We start from the raw sequence: 18992 nt of genomic DNA on the forward strand, positions 1-18992 counted from the left end.
GTTCATGGATGATACCTCACTGATTGCCACTGGGCCATAAAAACTTCAGCAATAACCGGAAAAAATTAATAGTGGAACTTTGAAAGTAGCTATGAAACGGGATTAAAATGAGGAAAAAATGATGAGGTTGAGTATTTAGGGAAGCTGAAGGAAGCAACAAGCAGTAGAAATAAACAAAAGAGCTCAAACGTTGTGGAGAGCTTTTTGTAAATTGAATAGGGTTGGCGAATACATGGAGGACGTTGTTTGCCGTCACTGCTAGTGGCAACGGTGAAGTGCAGAGGAGGTTGTGTTAAGGTATAGCGCTTTTTTGTGTGCTTAGGATGTGATCCCCTTATTATGCTTAAGAAAACGCTAATTGCGGAACGATTTTACAGTGTTGAGTACTGTGTATAGTAGCGGAACAGTCCAGAGACGATGACTGTATAAGCGTGGCAGTGCACCTAGATATGTCGAAACAGATGTTTACGATCAGTGTACATCATCCGTGTTGACTTATGACAGTAACGTACGGATTTTAATGTGCAGGCAATAAGAAAACACGAATGCTGCCAACCTTGCGCTGGAGCTATGTACCTGTATGTTGGAAATTAGAGTGGGAGACAAGAAAACGAACAAATGCATGACTGTAATGAAAATGAAGAAGTAGATATAGGCAATCATGTAGCCAGGAGAATGACTGGAATATGAAAATAAAGCTTTGGGTCCTAGAGAGATGAAAAGACCGGGGCAACGCCTTAATGAAAGATGGGTAGATGACATCAGGAGACGCGAGGATGCAACATGGGTGTGTGTAGCTGATGATACGCATTGTGAAATCAGATTGTTATTTTACGTGGTAGAGAGTATCAAATAGTTTATGAAGAATTATGGACTGCAGTTCCGGAATTTCCTGCTGTAATTGCGCTGTGTTTTTATTGTATGATTCTATCACAAAAAAAATAAAAAATGGGGAACTTTTAAAACTTCACGTTTTTCGTAGTTTGTAGTTCCTTATTATTTTCTCCATTGCTGGTTTCAGAGATACGGTATCTGATCAAAGTATCCGTACACCTATTACGGCACATTGATGCGAGGTGTGCCCACCCTTCGGCTTTATAAATGCATGAACTCTGCTGGGGAGAGTTTCGGTGTATCTGAATGACTGTTCAGGAATTGCAGCCCACTCTTGGACGGTGAAGTCTGGGCGAAGTCAACGTTCTAGCTCAGCTCAAAGCTTTTCCAATGGGTTCAGGTCGGGATTCTGGACAGGCGTATGTATTTCAGGAACAATCGCCTACGAACCATTGCCTCACACATGCTGTGTTACGACAGGGTGCATTGTCATGCTGAGACACTCATCGTGCCTGGACTGTTTCTATACTACATACAGTACTGTAAAATCCTATCACATCTAGCGTTTTCATAAGCGCAATAGGGGGCCACACCATAAAAAGGAAAAAAAAACTTATACCGTGACACCATCTCCTCTGTACTTCATAGTTCGCACTACACGTCATGGCAAGCAACTTTCTCCAGGCATTCGCCAAACCCAAAACCTTCCATCGTATTGCTACAGGGTGCAGTGTAATTAATCACTCCAAATCACTTGTTTCCGTACATTCGGTGCCTAATGGCGTCGCTTTTAACGCCTTATCATGCGTTCGTTAAGGGGGGTAGGACGTCAAACGGGCCGACTTGGAGTAGGAGAGTAACCACATGGAAAATTCGTCGAAGAATCTCTCTTACTTATGAAGAAAAGTGTACCTATAGCAACAAATGTAGCCAAAATGATGAAATTTCACATGTAAAAAAAATTATTTTGTTATATTTTGGAACTACCACTGTTGTGAGTGTGAATCCTGAATCCTTCCTGATGATGCTGATAAAGCTTTGTGAATCTCTTTGTAAAAGTATAGACAGTGGAGATTAAAATGTCCGTCCTCTTTTAGAATACTGCTGCGCGGTGTACGATCCTTACCAGATAGGACTGACGGAGTACATCGAAAAAGTTCAAACAAAGGCAGCACGTTTTGTATTATCGCGAAATATGGAGGAGAGTGTCACAAAAATGATACAGGATTTGCGCTGGACATCATTAAAGGAAAGGCGTTTTTCGTTGCGAGGGAATCTTCTCACGAAATTCCAGTCACCTACTTTCTCCTCCGAATGCGAAAATATTTTGTTGACATCGACCGACATAGGGAGGGACGATCACCACGATAAAATAAGGGAAATCAGAGCCCGTACAGAAAGATATAGGTGTTCATTCTTTCCGCGCGCTATACGAGATCGGAATAATAGAGAATTGTGAAGGTGATTCGATGAACCCTGTGGCAGACACTTAAATGTGATTTGCAGAGTGTCGATGCAGATGTAGACGTAAATATATGTGGTGCCTCTCTTGCTGCGTTTGGCGTCCTAGCCCCTTCAACAATGACTATAGAAATGTCTGGCTTATGAAGATGGTTCAAATGGCTCTGAGCACTACGGGACTTAACATCTGAGGTCGTCAATCCCCTAGAACTTAGGTTTAAGCACTTCTAACTAACCTACGTGCATCACACACATCCATGCCCGTGGCAGGATTCGAACCTGCTACCATATCAGTGGCGCGGTTCCTGACTGAAGCTCCTAGAACCGCTCGGCCACAGCAACCGCCTCTTATGAAGAGACGCTCTGTCATTGCAAAATGGCTCTGAGCGCTATGGGACTTAACATCTGTGGTCATCAGTCCCCTAGAACTTAGAACTACTTAAACCTAACTAACGTAAGGACATCACACACATCCATGCCCGAGGCAGGATTCGAACCTGCGACCGTAGCAGTCGCGCGGCTCCGGACTGAGCGCCTAGAACCTCTAGACCACCGCGGCCGGCCTGTCATTGCACCCCATTATTTTTAATTCCATAAGGAGTTATTGTGCCTGCTGGACACCTGGCAGCATTTTGATGACCAAGAGTGATTCCTTCCACTGATTTGCTTGTGATTTTTACAACCACATTCCACAATTCTCGACGGTCGCTGGCCGTCGGTACCTCCGGTCTGGCTGGTCTTGCTTTATGCGTGCCTGTTCATTCGCGTTTCCAGTTCGCAGTCACGTCAGCAGCAGTCGACCTGGGGAGCTTTAGAAGTGTTGAAGTGTTCCCGATGGGTTTGTCACTCAAGTGGCATCTAACGGCCAGTCCACGTTCGGCGTCACTGAGCTCCCCGACCGACCCATTGTGCTGTTGCTGTCTCTCTGCTGACACCACAGTACTCCTCGCCACCTTTTGCACTCGCAGGTCCGTGTATCGTGGCATCCAGTGGTCAGTTCAGCATTACGTAGTGGTATCCGGATAGTTTTGGTCAGATAGTGTACATATCATGACAAATATTTTTTTTATCTTGACGCTAAACTTATTTCTGCTTTGTCCCTCGCGGGGGATTTATTGAATTTGACATTATTCTGAGTTTCTAATATTTACTTTTTCATTTTGTGCTGCAATGTTTTGTTAGTGCACATATAACAAAACTGTGCGGAGGTATTCGTGGAATAATGACTTTCGTACGGGCTGTCTTGCAGCATTTAAACAACTGGTTTCGGCACTATTGCGTTTGCGACCGCGAGCTGGAAATGCCTATTACTTCTAAAATGTCTCGAAATGGGGTACACGGGGTGAATCACCTAAAACTTGCACAGAAAGTATTGCGAACTTGGAAAGTGCTATTGATGTGCCATTCTTATAAAAGGATTCGTAGTGAGGGACTCGTGTTGTTGGTCAACCAACAGATTGTAATAATACTCAGAAAGTGTATTTTTTGAACAAACATACGATTCTGAAATTGGAACAATGCCAATTGACATTATAAAACTAAAAGTAGGGTAAACTGGAATGACAGTGGTGTTTGTTGCAGGATTCTGGTGCGGGTTATTTACAAGATATCACATTTTGAAAAGTTTCCACGCCGACTTAACCTGCGTAGTTGCTAGATACGATGTTGTGATGTTTGCTTACAATGTGCTGTGCGTTCCTTGAGTGCATTGCGATGGTCCAGTTAGTTGGTGTGTGGCAGTCCAAGCAGTAGAATGGGAGTAGACGATGCGATTTACAGATGTATAAAAAGGTGACATGCTCATTGTTTAAGGAGTGTGTTGGAAGAATGTGGTTTGTTCTTGTAAGACATCCCAATTCGCGTCAAAGATCGTGGCAATTATTTATCAACCTCATCAACCAATTACATGAAAGTAGTACTGTAACACCCTTACAACGTAATAGAGGGATACAAGAGATGACAGGAGGAGGGAAAAATTAACTTTCTTGGTGCTGCTGCAGTTGAACCGTACGTTAGCTCCTGCGCAATCGCATGAGGAACTGGTATGAGTCAGGCAAGTGTTCTACGCATTATCCATCGACGTCGGTTCCGTCCCTATCACATCTCTCTCCATCAGGAGCTTCATGGAACGATTATGACAATTGTGTTAACTTCTTTACTGGGGCATTAAGACAGTATGCTCCGTATGCATCATGTATCTTGTTTAGTGATAACGCTACATTTATCAATCACGGCCAGGTAAACCGCCGAAACATGCACCACTGGTCTGTTGACCACTGTTGACTTCGTTAGGTGGAAAGTCATCGTCCGTGGAAAGTAAACGTGGTGTGTGGGATAATGACCGTTTAGCTAGAAGGCGCGTTTTTCGTAGACGGAATGCTGAATGCCCACAAGTATCACAGCCTCCTAATAGGGCGTCTTCCACGAATGTTAGAAGATGTTTCTCTGCAGACTAGGAGATACCTCTGATACGAACATGATAGCTGTTTAGCCCATAGTGCATGAAGTAATGCAGCATGTCTTCACGAATTGTTTCCAAATCGTTGGATTGGACGCACATGACCTCTGCCTTGGATGGTCCGTTCCCCAGACTTATGTGTATGGGGAAAGCAAAAAGACGTCGTCTACAGGGACATACCAACTATGCCCGGCGATATTGAATGACTTACTACTGCAGATTGCTCGGGCACCTCCGCTGAAATGCTAGCACGTCTGCACCGGTCGATCCATACCAGACTGAAGCGTGTGCTGTAGCTGCCGCTGGTCATTTTCAACACAACCTGTGATGGTCAGTTGTCTCGTTACTGGCCAGAATCCACATAACTAGTGTATTCACTTTTGTTACCCTTTAGTGTGTGGAAACTTTTCAAAATACGATATCTCGTAAACGACTCGCACTAGAATCCTGCAAAACACACCACTGGCATTCTAATCTACGCTACTTTTAGTTTGTTAAGGAAAATAGGCATTGTTCCATTAAAAGAAGTGTATGTTTGCACAATAAATACATTAAGTACTATTGAAATCTATTGACTGGCTATCAATAAGAGCCCCTGACTGCATAGCCATACTATGAATACCGCATATCAGTAGCACTTTCTGTTTCCGCAATATTTGCTGTGCAAGTTTTATGTGATTCTCCCGTATACATTTTGAAATATACGTGGCTTTTACTGTTGTCGTTAGGAGTTTCTGCAAGATTTCTCCATACTTTATCTGGAAATACTAATGCCTGATGGATCAGCATGTAGTAATGGAATGTACAGAAACTGATCTGTCCCCATTACTTCACATTGTCGGGGAGAAGACATTACACCACAATTTATTACTCTAATACAAAAAGCGGGTCAGTCAAAATATCTTACAACCTCTGATAAGTTTTCCAATATTATAACGTGGTAACAACTACTCTAAGTTGTTTCAGGAACTGTGAGCGACCTGTTGCTAGAAATACACTCAGAATGTTTGAGTATGTGTCACGAAGACTGAAGAAAACAGAGGTAAAAGCCCTGTGAAACAATTCTAAACAATCGATGGCAAATTTTTAAAAATTTCGTAACCACCTATGTGTCAAGTGTTGAAAAAATCCACAGTAAACAACTTCTATTTTAAAAATATTATGCCAAATCTTCCAGAGGACATATACTACCCAAATCTTCATTCTGACTGAAATGTTAGTGTTGGTACCGTAGCAGGATTTATCTGAAATGTTAAAAACACTCTGAGTTGTCTTCTGGAATGTGTCACTCAAGATGGGCATGAAGCTTAATAATTTTCTAGCATAGTAAATTTTAAATTTCAAATAAATCTCATTAAAGAAAAGACTTTGAGACTATAGTTTCCATGAACTTCCTGAAATTCGTGCGAACTGCAGAACTCCATGTGTATAAAACAGAAAACGTTGTTTAGGTCGTCCAACAACTACATTATTTCGTTTTGAAATGAGGTTCTCATTTTTTTGAAGTACGACGCTTTTTTGTGTGTGATAACAGCATTCTAAAAGCTTCTACGTATGAGAACCTTTAGTACGTTTTTGCAGACGTGACTCCCTGATTGTTTTAGCGAAAATTTACCTACGTCTCAGTGACAAAAAAACTACTGTAGCAGGAAATATTCTGCGTTTAATATACGTGACAAATTAAAACTGTGTGTCCTTCCGGAATTAAAATCCGTATATTCGTCTTTTTCGGGCAGCGCGCTACCAGTTGCGCCTAATTGTCACAGTTTCTGTATCTACTACCATAACATTATTTTAATCTGAAAAATTTCTTGGTTTTTATGTTGAGAAACGTACTAAATTATTTACAATATCATCATTTCTGATGATGATGAATACTCGTAGGAGTCTCAACAGTCTGGTTAACAAAGCACTGCTATGATTCATCATCATCATTGATTTTCTTCTCTGTGGGCAGGTCCTTACTCTCTCCACTTTAGGCACTCGATTGCTTTCTGTTTCAGGTGATGATATTGACATCCAATAAGAAGATCATACACGATCTTCTGTACATGTTTTCTCTTCCACTACTCTTATCCTTCTAAAAAGGTTTTTAAAATCTCTTCACTCGTTCTCACTACATGCTGAATCCAGTTTCAATTCCCAAGTTCAGCTACGTCGAGTAATCGCCTTTCTTCTTTTACTCTCTACAGCTCTTGTTGTTTGCCACTGTCAAGCCATTTCTTTTCATTTTCTGCGATGTCTTCATTTCTAAAGCCTGCAGCCTCTACTGTCTTTTCTTTTGACGAACCAAATTGTCTCTCAGCCAAGTTTCTTCCGTCTCCCTTTCCACTTATTTGTTTCAAACGCTTAACATTACCTTGGCAGCATGATGAACGAGTATGATAGTTCTGTGATTACTAAATTTTCTGACAACCTGTTTCTTTACGGTTAGCTTGTGAATTGCAGTCAAAAAATCTTCTGACCTTTCCTCAGTGCCATATATTTTATTGAATGATCAAATAAACTCATTTACACCTGCTTCATTCAAGCAATTCGTATTTCCCTTGGAGTCCTATCTATCCTACCGTTTTTGTATTGGTCCTACTGCTGAGATTGATAGTCCCATATCATCCTTATCCACTTCTTTAAAGATTTACGTTCTTGCATTCTAGGTCTGTGCTCCATATCAAAAAGCTCTTGCAAGCATCTTCTGCATCATTTTTTGTATATTTCCTTTAAATATATGCTAAGAATTCCCGTCGTAAAATTTCCACACATCTGTCCATCCGATGTTGACTTCCTTACTTCGTCGTGTAGAATATCACACCTTTCCTTCCTCTCAGTTTCCGTATATACTTATGGTAAGCACTTCAAAGCGGCTTGTTCAATTTCTCACTTAATAATTTGGCATTCTATACATTATTCTTTCTTCTTCATTATTCGTACTTTACGATTTCCTTCTGTCTTCTGTTTTAGAAGACATTGCTTGTAGCCCCACGTCATTTTCTCTGTTTCTTCTCTAAATATTTAATAAAATTCTCTTGTATCTCTAAGATTTCTGGCCGCGCGGGGTAGCCGGGCCGTCAAAGGCGTCTTGTCACGGTTAGCGCGTCTTCCCCCATCGGAGGTTCGAGTTCTCCCTCGGGCATGGGTGTGCGTGTTGACCTTAGCGTAAGTTAAAGTCAGATTAAGTAGTGCGCAAGCTCAAGAACCGATGACCTTAGCAGTTTGGTCCAATAGCATCTTACCACAAATTACCAAATTTTTTTAAGATTCCTGCCTTGGAACTACTTTGTGATTAAATGACATTCGAATATGTGTTTGTTCTTAGTGCACTGATCGCCTCATCCGATAAACTCTGAGATTTGTTTCTTATCTTTGTCCGTCGCACTTCTTTTTCGTACAACACTCCAACTTCTTGAGTTTCATTGATATTTCATGCATACATAAATTAGGGTCGCTGCCAACCTCTGCCCTGGTAATGTGTGCACTTTTTTAATCTCATTTGTACACATTTTTCCAGCAGCATGAATCGAATTTGGGGACTGGTATTGTCTACCAGTAAATGCATAGTATCTGCATATATGTGAGCTTAATATCTTTGCTTTATTCAGCATTGTGTGTGTGTGTGTGTGTGTGTGTGTGTGTGTGTGTGTGTGTGTGTGTGTGTGAAAAGGAAATCCTGTGCGTCATAATCTAGAGATGTAAACTGTCGCTTTAAATTACCATAATTAAGATTGGGTTGGTTGGGTTGTTTGGAGGAAGAGATCAAACAGCGAGGTCATCGATCTCATCGGATTAGGGAAGGATTTGGAAGGAAGTCTGCCGTGCCCTTTCAAAGGAACCATCCCGGCATTTGCCTGGAGCGATTTAGAGAAATCACAGAAACTTAAATCAGGATGGCCGGAGGCGGGATTGAACCATCGTCCTCCCGAATGCGAGTGCAGCGTGCTAACCACTGCGCCACCTCGCTCGGTCATAGTTAAGGGCATAAACAAATTAATTTTGTTTACGTAATTCTTAAGTTCAAAAGTATTCTGTGAGTTATACTAGTATAGCGCCGATGTTCCAAGGCAAAACAAAGAGACGTCCCTCGAGGCCAAAACCTTCAAGATTTGTCGCTAATTATAGACAAAAATTCACTGCGAGCCATTCAGGATGGCTACCATCCTCAAAACCCGTTTTGAATAATGGTTTCCTGTATTTCTTGGTTTAAAACTGTAAATATCTCTTGTGTTTCATTCACTGAGTATTATTACTTTCTAAGTGTCTTGTCGATAGCTCGATATTATATTTTGCTTCTACATTTATCTGGAGTACGAGTCTGTATGGGAGCGAATCACCAGAAACCGAGAAGACGGTGAAAATACAAAAATGTGTGTGTGTGAATTTTATGGGACTTAACTGCTAAGGTCGTCTGTCTGTAAGCTTACACACTACGTAAAGTAAATTATCCTAAGGACAAACACACACACCCATGACCGAGGGAGGACTCGAACCTCCGCCGGGACCAGCCGCACAGTCCATGACTGCAGCGCCTTAGACCGCTCGGCTAATCTTGCCCGGCACAGTGAAGATATAATTCTTTGAGATATAGTATTGCAGGGGACTGTTGAAGATTAAAGGGACTGATCCACTAAGTAAAGGAACCAACCTGAAACAGGCCAGCGAGAAGTACTACCTAATAACGAATTTGATGAAAAGAAGCGAGAGAATTGTTTGAGCACATACAATGTCAGCAGTCGTAACTGAAAATCATTAAAAAAATGGTTCAAATGGCTCTGAGCACTATGGGACTTAACATCTATGGTCATCAGTCCCCTAGAACTTAGAACTACTTAAACCTAACTAACCTAAGGACAGCACACAACACCCAGCCATCACGAGGCAAAGAAAATCCCTGACCCCGCCGGGAATCGAACCCGGGAACCCGGGCGTGGGAAGCGAGAACGCTACCGCACGACCACGAGATACGGCCTGAAAAACATAGTTGTGGGGCTGTTAGAAGTCAGGAACAACAGGATAAGCCTAGATATGAGTATGTAAGGCAGATTACTGATGACTTTGGATCCAGTAATTTTTTCTAGTGGCTTGTAATCACTAGAAAAATAAAACCATATATACAGAGAAATTACAGTATACGAGGGTTGCCCAGAAAGTAATGCACCGCATTTTTTCTTCGATTATTCTTTATTGAACATAATGAGAATTACACACACGAAAGAATGGTATTTTATCTACACACCCCATTTTTCCACGTAATCTCCATCACATTCTATGGCCTTCCTCCAGCGCGAAACAAGGGCGTGTATGCTCTGTCCGTATAAATCCTTGTGCTGGTGGCAGAACCGGTGACTCACAGTGTGAATCACCTCATCATCCTCCTCAAAATGTCTTCCACGAATGGCATCCTTTAATGGCGGATGGGGTAATACTGTCGAACCCTGTTTTGCGATGTGAACAGCAATACTCAGAGTTGTGTGGGCCCGACTGCAGTGGCCGAGCGGTTCTACGCGCTTCAGTCCGGAACCGCGTGACTGCTACGGTCGCAGGTTAGAATCCTGTCTCGGGCATGGATGTGTGTGATGTCCTTAGGTTGGTTAGATTTAAGTAGTTCTAAGTTCTAAGGGACTGATGACCTCAGATGTTAAGTCCCATAATGCTCAGAGCCTTTTGAACCATTTTGAACTTGTGTGGGACCGAGAGTTATCGTGTTGCAACAAAACATCTCCTCGGTTGCTGTGGTGCCGAAGTTACGGGAAGCACGTCTTGAGTTTTATTAAGGCGTTGACATATTCTTCCGGATTAATGGTACTGTCTCTTGGCATCGCATCAATCAGAATCACACCTTCACAGTCCCAGAACGTGGTGATCATGACCTTATCGGCGGAAGCAGTTGCTTTGAATCATTTCTTTTGTGGGGAGTGGGGATGGCACCATTCCATGGACTGTCGTTTTGTTTCGGGCTCAAAGTGATGAACCCAGGTTTCATCACCTGTCACAATCCGGGACAAGAAGGCCTCCCCTCAGATTCAAAACGTTGCAATAAATCAAGACAAATGTTTTTTATGTGCGATTTGTGATCCACCGCTCGACATCGGGGGACTGATCTTGCCCACACTTTTGAATATCCAAGACTATGGTTAATTGCATCCACACTTACTTTGTTGACTGATAGATGCAGCGCCAACTGCCGAGTCGTAATGCGTCTGTCCTGGCGAATTACATCAGCTCGCTGCGACATGTCAGGTGTGACAGCCGTAGATGGTCTCCCTGGCCGCTGCAAATCGTGGAGCTCCGCCGAACCGCCTTCTGATGACCTCACCATCCGTGCCCAGCGAGTAACTGTATTTCTGTGGACAGAAGATGCTCCACAGACTTTGCAAAAGCGTTTGTGAATATTCCCCACAGTTTTTTTCTCTGCAGTGATAAATTCAATGACGGCACGTTGCTTGTAACGTAAATCACCTACAGACGCCATTTTGAAACCGTCCTGCAGCTGCGCTATCTTTCGGATGTGACGGAAACTTATCGTGCTCATCCAGGAGACTTCAGATAATACATACGCAACGTTTCACATACGTATCGTTGTTTTCGGCTGAGAAAAAAATGCGGTGCATTACTTTCTGGACAACACTCGTAAATAGCAATAACAATGATTTAGAATCATGTTATCTGATTAAAAGTATCAGGACACTTATTACTTGACATTAACTTAGGTGTTTCTAACTGTTGTCTTTGTGAAGCCTTGAACTGTGCTGGGGAACGTCCGCCGACGTGTCTGTCTGTGGAGGAATGGCAGCCCATTATTCCTCAAAAGCCGAATCCAGAAAAGGCTAGCGATGTTCGACGGTGGGAGCGGGAGCAATGTCAATGTTCCTCCTCATCCCAAAGGTCTTCCATTAGTTTCAAGTCAGGATTCTGCACAGGCCAGTATGTTTCAGAAATGATATTGCCCACGGATACTGCTTTATGACAGAGTCCCCTCTGTCATGCTAGTACCATCAACCATCGCCTGCGATGACTCCCTCTACAGTAAGCAGTACACAGTGCTATAAAATGTGCTCATATCCTTCTGTATTTAGGGTTGTCGTAAGTGCAATAAGGAGACCAAAACCAACCATGAAAAACAGCGTCATACCGTAATAACACCTCCTCCGTACTTCACTATGCATAATGTCAGGCAATGTTCTCAACGTATTCGCCAAACCCAAACCCTTCCACCCGATTGCCACAGGGTATGGCGTGAGTCTCACACCAAATCTGTCGTTTCTACTCATCCAAAGTACAGTGACGTCGCTTTTACACCATCTCAAGCGTCTCTTAGGATTGACTGTAAATGTAAATGTCGTCTGCTAGTGCCTCCCGGCGGGTAGACCGTTCGCCGGGTGCAAGTCTTTCGATTTGACGCCACTTCGGCGACTTGCGCGTCTATGGGGATGAAATGATGATGTTTAGGGCAACACAACACCCAGTCCCTGAGCGGAGAAAATCTCCGACCCAGCCAGGAATCGAACCCGGGCCCTTAGGATTGACGTTCTGTCAAATGGTTCAAATGGCTCTAAGCACTATGGGACTTAACATCTGAGGTCATCAGTCCCCTAGAACTTAGAACTACTTAAACCTAACTAACCTAAGGACATCACACATATCCATGCCCGAGGCAGGATTCGAACCTGCGTCCGTAGCGGTCGCGCGGATCCAGACTGAGGCGCCTAGAACCGCTCGGCCACCACGACCGGCGACATTCTGTCACGCTGACCACTCAGCTACCGGGGGCGCACAGGATTGACTACAGAAACGTGTCATTCATTAAAAGCTAATACACCATTGCGGACATTTCGTTTTAACTTCCTACACAGTCATTGTACTAGCCGGACCGCTGGTAGCTGATTTAATGCGATTTTTTACAGCCACGCCCCGCAATGCTCGACATCCCTGTGCATCGGTACATGAGAACTGCCTGTCCTTGGTTTTGCTGCTGTTGTTCCTCGCGTTCCCATTTACAGTCACATCACAAACTGTCGACTTGTGCAGATTTAGAACTTTTGAAATCTCTCTGGTGGATTTTTAGTCAGGTGGCGTCCGATAACCAGTCCACGATCGGTCACTTAGTTCTTCTGACCGATCCATTCTGCTGTAGCTTTTCCCTACTGAGTGCAGAACGTTCCTTGCCTGCTTTTATACTGGAGTAGGGAGGGGGGGGGGGGGGGGGGGGCAGGTACGACTCGTGTGACATCTAGTGGAGAATTATGCATTACATACGAATGTCCGCATACATGTGTTCAGATAATGTAACTACAGAACCTTGACATGTCAACTGTAGACGAAATAGAAGCCAGAAAGAACTCGTCAAAGACTGGGAAGGCTACACATCGAGATTAGTGTGTTTATATAATCACAGACTTCATATACATAAGCTGCTATTTTCTACAAAATAAAAAAAGTCCTTTCTGTATTTGGAGACTCAATAAAACAGGAGCACTTGTTGGAAGGGACACCTTCAATTTCACAAGATTTTGCAGTGAGTGGTTTTGCTGTGCTTTGAAGTAATTGCAGGAAAACAACCAGTTGCTACATTTCATTCTTCTTTCTTTTGACAGTCGCAGAAGGGTTCTTAACCCAAGTCGGAAAATGATGAACTAGGGTTGGTAACCATTCGTAACAAATGAGTTATCGGCCTCCTACTCGCCTGAAATTTTCTAGACATGGCGAAGCTTCTAATTGCTGATTGGATCGCAGCATAGTATTGACCTTTATGCCAGGTGAAAAGATGACGATCCTTGCCCATTCTTCCAGTGCCAGTTTTCGTATCCGTAACTTTATATCGGAGGATGATTGATGTTCATTCCAGCTGATCTCCTTCGACCTCGTCAGTGTAAAACAATCCTGCATGCACAGGTGCTCGTAGAAAGGGGTTTCTCATACATTATTTACTTTGTAATGATTCTCACATAATTTACGGTATTTGAATATTAATTTTACTCGTGCACTTTTGGTTTCGATAGACCGTAATATCCTTTTAGAGTCTGATACTGTCAAAAGTTTCTGGAGCCCTGCATAGCGACCAAATTTTAGAGCAGCTTTTAATGTTGAACAGTTTTGCTTGGGAGGAGTGGGTGGTGGGAGGCAGCAGTTACCGCTGGAATAAGGATAATAAGGATCATACATGGCAGGTGTCAGGATGGGGGAGCTGCATCAGTCTAAACCAAGCTATAATAACGATACTGTTATATGTACAGAGGAAGCAGTTCACCGCTCCTCTCGCTTCGTATTTCCAATGTGCTCGTAGCAGTTGACGACAACCTTCGTAGCTGCAAGTCCCTGGTTCGTAGTGCAGTATGTCCCACTGAGCACTAATGGTTCCCTCTGCAACACGTATTAATGTGGACACTTTCTGCGTCAGGGGACAGCGTGTGAGTAACAAACAATGTTGCGTAGTTTGCCTAAACACGTAGAAGGAGTCAGCAGTGGTAAACGCAGAAACGGCCAGGGAGTCTGGACACACATACAGAGCAAACACAAAGGCCGGCCTCCGTGTTTGGAGTCAACAGCAGGCCGAGCTGCGGGACGCGTTCCCCCTAGCAGCTCACGTTCGTCGCTGTGGCTACCGCGGAGGTAGACTCGCGTCTGCGAAAAGTGCAACACAATGAGGCAATTATGAAACATACCAGACTTAAAAGCCGGCCGCGGTGGTCTAGCGGTTCTAGGCGCGCAGTCCGGAACCGCGCGACTGCTACGGTCGCAGGTTCGAATCCTGCCTCGGGCATGGATGTGTGTGATGTCCTTAGGTTAGTTAGGTTTAAGTAGTTCTAAGTTCTAGGGGACTGATGACCACAGTAGTTAAGTCCCATAGTGCTCAGAGCCATTTGAGCCATTTGAACCATTTGAACCAGACTTAAAACACTCTGTGTACAGAGCATACACTTTTTTCAGCTTTTGTTGCACATGCTGTAGTTCTTAACACGCAGCAGTTGATAACATCCCCTGATATGACACCATGATAGTGGCCAATAAATGCAGTTTTGTATGCACACCTATGCTGTACAATGTGTTGCGTAACCTCTCACATCTCCACCGGCTACGACACAGCACAATCCTATTATACTTCGACATACAATCGTGCAGGTTGCCTGCGGCAGTTAAGACTGAGAATGCTGTTTTTTCCCCACTTCATTTGGTCACTAATAACAGCAGTTCACGTGTTGTTCAAAAAGGTTTATTTTTCACGTGTTTCAGGCATAGCAAATCATCAGAACGTCCGCTAAGAAATTGTAATTGTCACTGAAGTGTAAATGCAAAGTATACATGACATGAACAGTTTAGCATACTAGAATATAATGACAAATAAGTTTCCAAACAGTATAGGGAGACTAAATACGTAAGTGAATTTAATACGTAACTTTGGTGCTCAAATGAATGCGAACCATCGTTACACAATCTACCTATCAATACTTGTACCAGGTGGCAATGACATGTGGGGCTAATAGTTCTACCTTGTTCATAAGCATAACAGGACAAGTAAGTTAATTAAGGGGGAACTTTGAGTTCGAGCTTAACAGAAACAGTGATCAGCGTTTATCTACGGCATGTGAGGCGGGATCTGGGTAAAACTGGGAACACGTAAAACACTGGAAACTGCTATGGCATTTATTGTACGGAAATCTAACAACCCACATTTTTCTAATGGATTCAGAGAAATTCAAGCACTAATTGAAACAGCAAAACACTCACATAAAGAGTCATACTATACAATTCTCTGCCAGGGGGGGGGGGGGGGAAATAGGGGGGGGGGAATATATTATTGTGTCAAGGACAAACATACGCACCAGACACGCAAGGAAACACTTAGGTACGATACTCTGCAGATGTTCTCAATTCTGAGAGCTTGAACTCAGGAATGACTTGTGATACTGGTACAGGGGCAGGAAACGTAAAAAAAAAAAAAGATATTGCATTCACAACAGCTGCAATGATTCAACATAAGCAGGGGTAATCCATCCTTGAGTTCGAATTTAAGGTTACTTCAGGCCATGGCATCCTCCATAGACTCTCACGTGGTACAGTCCACGCGGATTATCAGACGAAGCAGGCACTTCGATAGTGATTAATTCAGTCCATAATTTGGATGAGAATGGCAGTCGAAACCTTTCTGTGGCTACCGAAATACTCGTTCAATCTGAGTGCCTCCTAACTGTCTCCTTTCACACATGTCTCACTACACAAGAAAGGACCCCGAAACAGAACAATCAGTTTAGAAATCTACATCGAAATGGCAAGTAATTTGTCCAAGTAGCAGTTTAAAAAGGGAGGGAAACACTCATTCCACCTTTGGTACATTTACCTAACCCACAACCCATGTCGTTCGTCATACGAAGAAATATCAAACCTGAACAAATAATTCAGCAACATACATAGCTTGCACTTTTAAAGAGAAAAGGAGTCACTATGTGTTGTGTACATAGTTCCGCGTAGTAAGCGCGTACACAACTTTCCCACTAGAGCGCGCCCCGCTAAGCACATCAGCGCAGGCGCCGCGCTCGTCCGTCTCCGCACTACGGGATGGCGCTGCCATAGACACAGACCAAGTTCTACTTCCGCCAATCTGCGTATTAATATGTACCGCAGCCAATGAGATTGCTGCTAACGTAGAACCTTTTCTCCTCGCGGATCACACTCGCGCAGTGATATATGAACGCGCAAGGTGTTATAATGAGTGTACAGACCTCTGATTAGTCAGTTTGCATTTGTCTGCACCAGTCTGTACCAGTCCACAATTGTCTGTACCAGTCTATAGTCAAGATTCGGTCTGCGCCTAATAAGGTTACCATATTCCTGTACATCGCCATGAAGATAATTGTATAGACACTTTTGTCAAGTATCAGAGATATATGTGAGAATAAGATTAACGTACCAATACCAAAGGAACTTCAGATTGTCAATTGGAAATAGCATCCAGAACCAAGTAAAGTCATTTTTATGTTTGTTATTATTTTAATAAATGTGTGTGAAAATTAATCGTTCTGTTTAATGTTGGTCACCGTCAATCTGCTACTCTAAGCATGCAAGTGGCATTTCTATCGTCTGACCTAACAGCAGAAGATAAACACGCCACGATAAGACCACGAGACATATTGCTGACACTCGCCTACTTCGTTAGAGCGACAAGTCAAATAATCTGATGGTGTGTGTACCGAAGGTCTTACAGTACGCACACCACACTATGAAAGCACGTACTCGATCTGTAGCACATCTAACGGACTTACAACCACCGTGGTTCATCACAAGAAATATCAGAAAAAATGGCTATTAAATCAGCAGTCCATATCAAAATATCAAAGTAAACATTTCTGTAAAGTTTTAAAGAGAAAAGGAAACACTATAAATGCACCTATTTTGCCTATAGTACAAATAGCTGACTTACGATCCACGTGATACGTTACACAAGGAAAATATCACAAAAGTGAAGAATTAAATCAGCAGTCTCTATTGAAGTAACAAGCAAAACTTTATATATTAGATAAGAGAAAATAAAATCCCTTTAAAGCATTCATACAACACGTTGAGATAGCCACAGAAGACGTAACTAGCTTATACCGGGTTCTCAGTGTACCCCTACATGAGCACTGCGGCCGCGCATGTGGGCCCTCTGGCAACAATAAACGAACAACTCCCTGTTGACCTATCATGGGAACCCACCCCACCTGTCCCGTAATAGAGACGTTCCCCATCTACGACTATTGCCAGTCCTGTCTGAATGATCCTTCACAGCTTCTCTGCCCAGCAGATGTGTGTGCAAAATACCGACCATAGATACACTTCCGTTACTTTGAAACTACTGAAGGAACTATTGCAGATAGCTAAGAGAGGATCCTAAGAACGTTTACTATGTTTCCAAAGGGAGAAGAATGGGAAAACATGCATTCATGTCTACAAAATACCAACTACTTCGCTAGTTATCTTCATCTTTTACGTCTTTATTGGGGATGGGACAGATTATTATTGATCCAGTTATGAAATATGTCAGAGGACTAACAGCTAACATGTTTCAGAGCTACAATTTTGTATGGTATTCAGCGGCTCTCATTGTTATTTTTATTGTTTAATGTTATTTATTATCATTATTTCGTGATGTATCACAATTCGGAAAGTTAGTTACTTTGCTATTGTTATGTCGTTCTTTTATAATTAGATCTCAGTTGTTTCATTTTGTATTGTCGATCTATAATACATAAGTTTTTATAGGGAGAGAGCACACAGAGTGCGAAAATACCAGAGCTAACCTCATTTACAATTTGTTACAATTAAGTAGGCTATGAAATAACGAAGACGGAGAAGAATGATGAATTGGTGGAAAGAAAACATTCTAGCAAGAAAATTTGAATGACCTAATCGACCATATATAGTGCACGTGTCAGAGTTGGCTGCAAACGGGTCCGATGTAAATTTGGCAAGTGCGAAGAAAAATGACAAAACGCGAAGAGTTGCGTGTAGTTTTGAAGCCGAACGGGTGGATTAAATGAGACACACTACTTGGAAACATTTTTTTGCCTGAAAGTTAACCAAAGGTGAAGTCAAGCTGTTAACAAACCACCACATGCAAAGGAAACGAAAATTATTTTTATAATAAACCAGTAGTCACCTCCCAAGAGAGTTCGCATTGCAAGCAGTACATGAGAACTGATAGTTAAGGAAGTCTAACTTTACGATAGGATCTGAAGAGAGTTGGGTAGCGGGAGTCGTGAACAGGATGTGTTACTCGTACAAGCCGCCATATGGAAGTTGACGACAACTGATGTCGTTGTACGGACAGTTAACTAGTCCAGATGGTGGAGGAGGTCCTCTGAACAAGATAAGCCAGGCTCCCTCAAGTACACGAGCAAGGGAGATATCTGTCAGCAACGTCGACCATAGTTGAAATTTCAGCAAGCTGTCACGTCGATACATCTTGCGAATCACTTCTATGGTGATCTGTTAACAGAATTCAGTGAGATAAATTTCTCGAAGGCAAATTGTTTAACTACGGTGATGAATTATTATTTTCAGAATATATTTTATACAACCATGACTATCCCTTGTCATAGACCACATCATTGATACATGCTCTCACTGTTTAGTATTAAGTTCAGTAAGATATCAGTATTTGATTCTAGAACAAGTGTTTCAAATTTTTGCTGGTAAAAATATTGGCAACTCTGTAGCACCAATAGACAGTATCTGCAATAATTATCAATGAGCGCAAGAGCGTTCCCAGGGT

This window comes from Schistocerca serialis, chromosome 4 (genome assembly GCF_023864345.2).
Source record: "Schistocerca serialis cubense isolate TAMUIC-IGC-003099 chromosome 4, iqSchSeri2.2, whole genome shotgun sequence".
Taxonomy (NCBI): Eukaryota; Metazoa; Arthropoda; class Insecta; order Orthoptera; family Acrididae; genus Schistocerca; species Schistocerca serialis.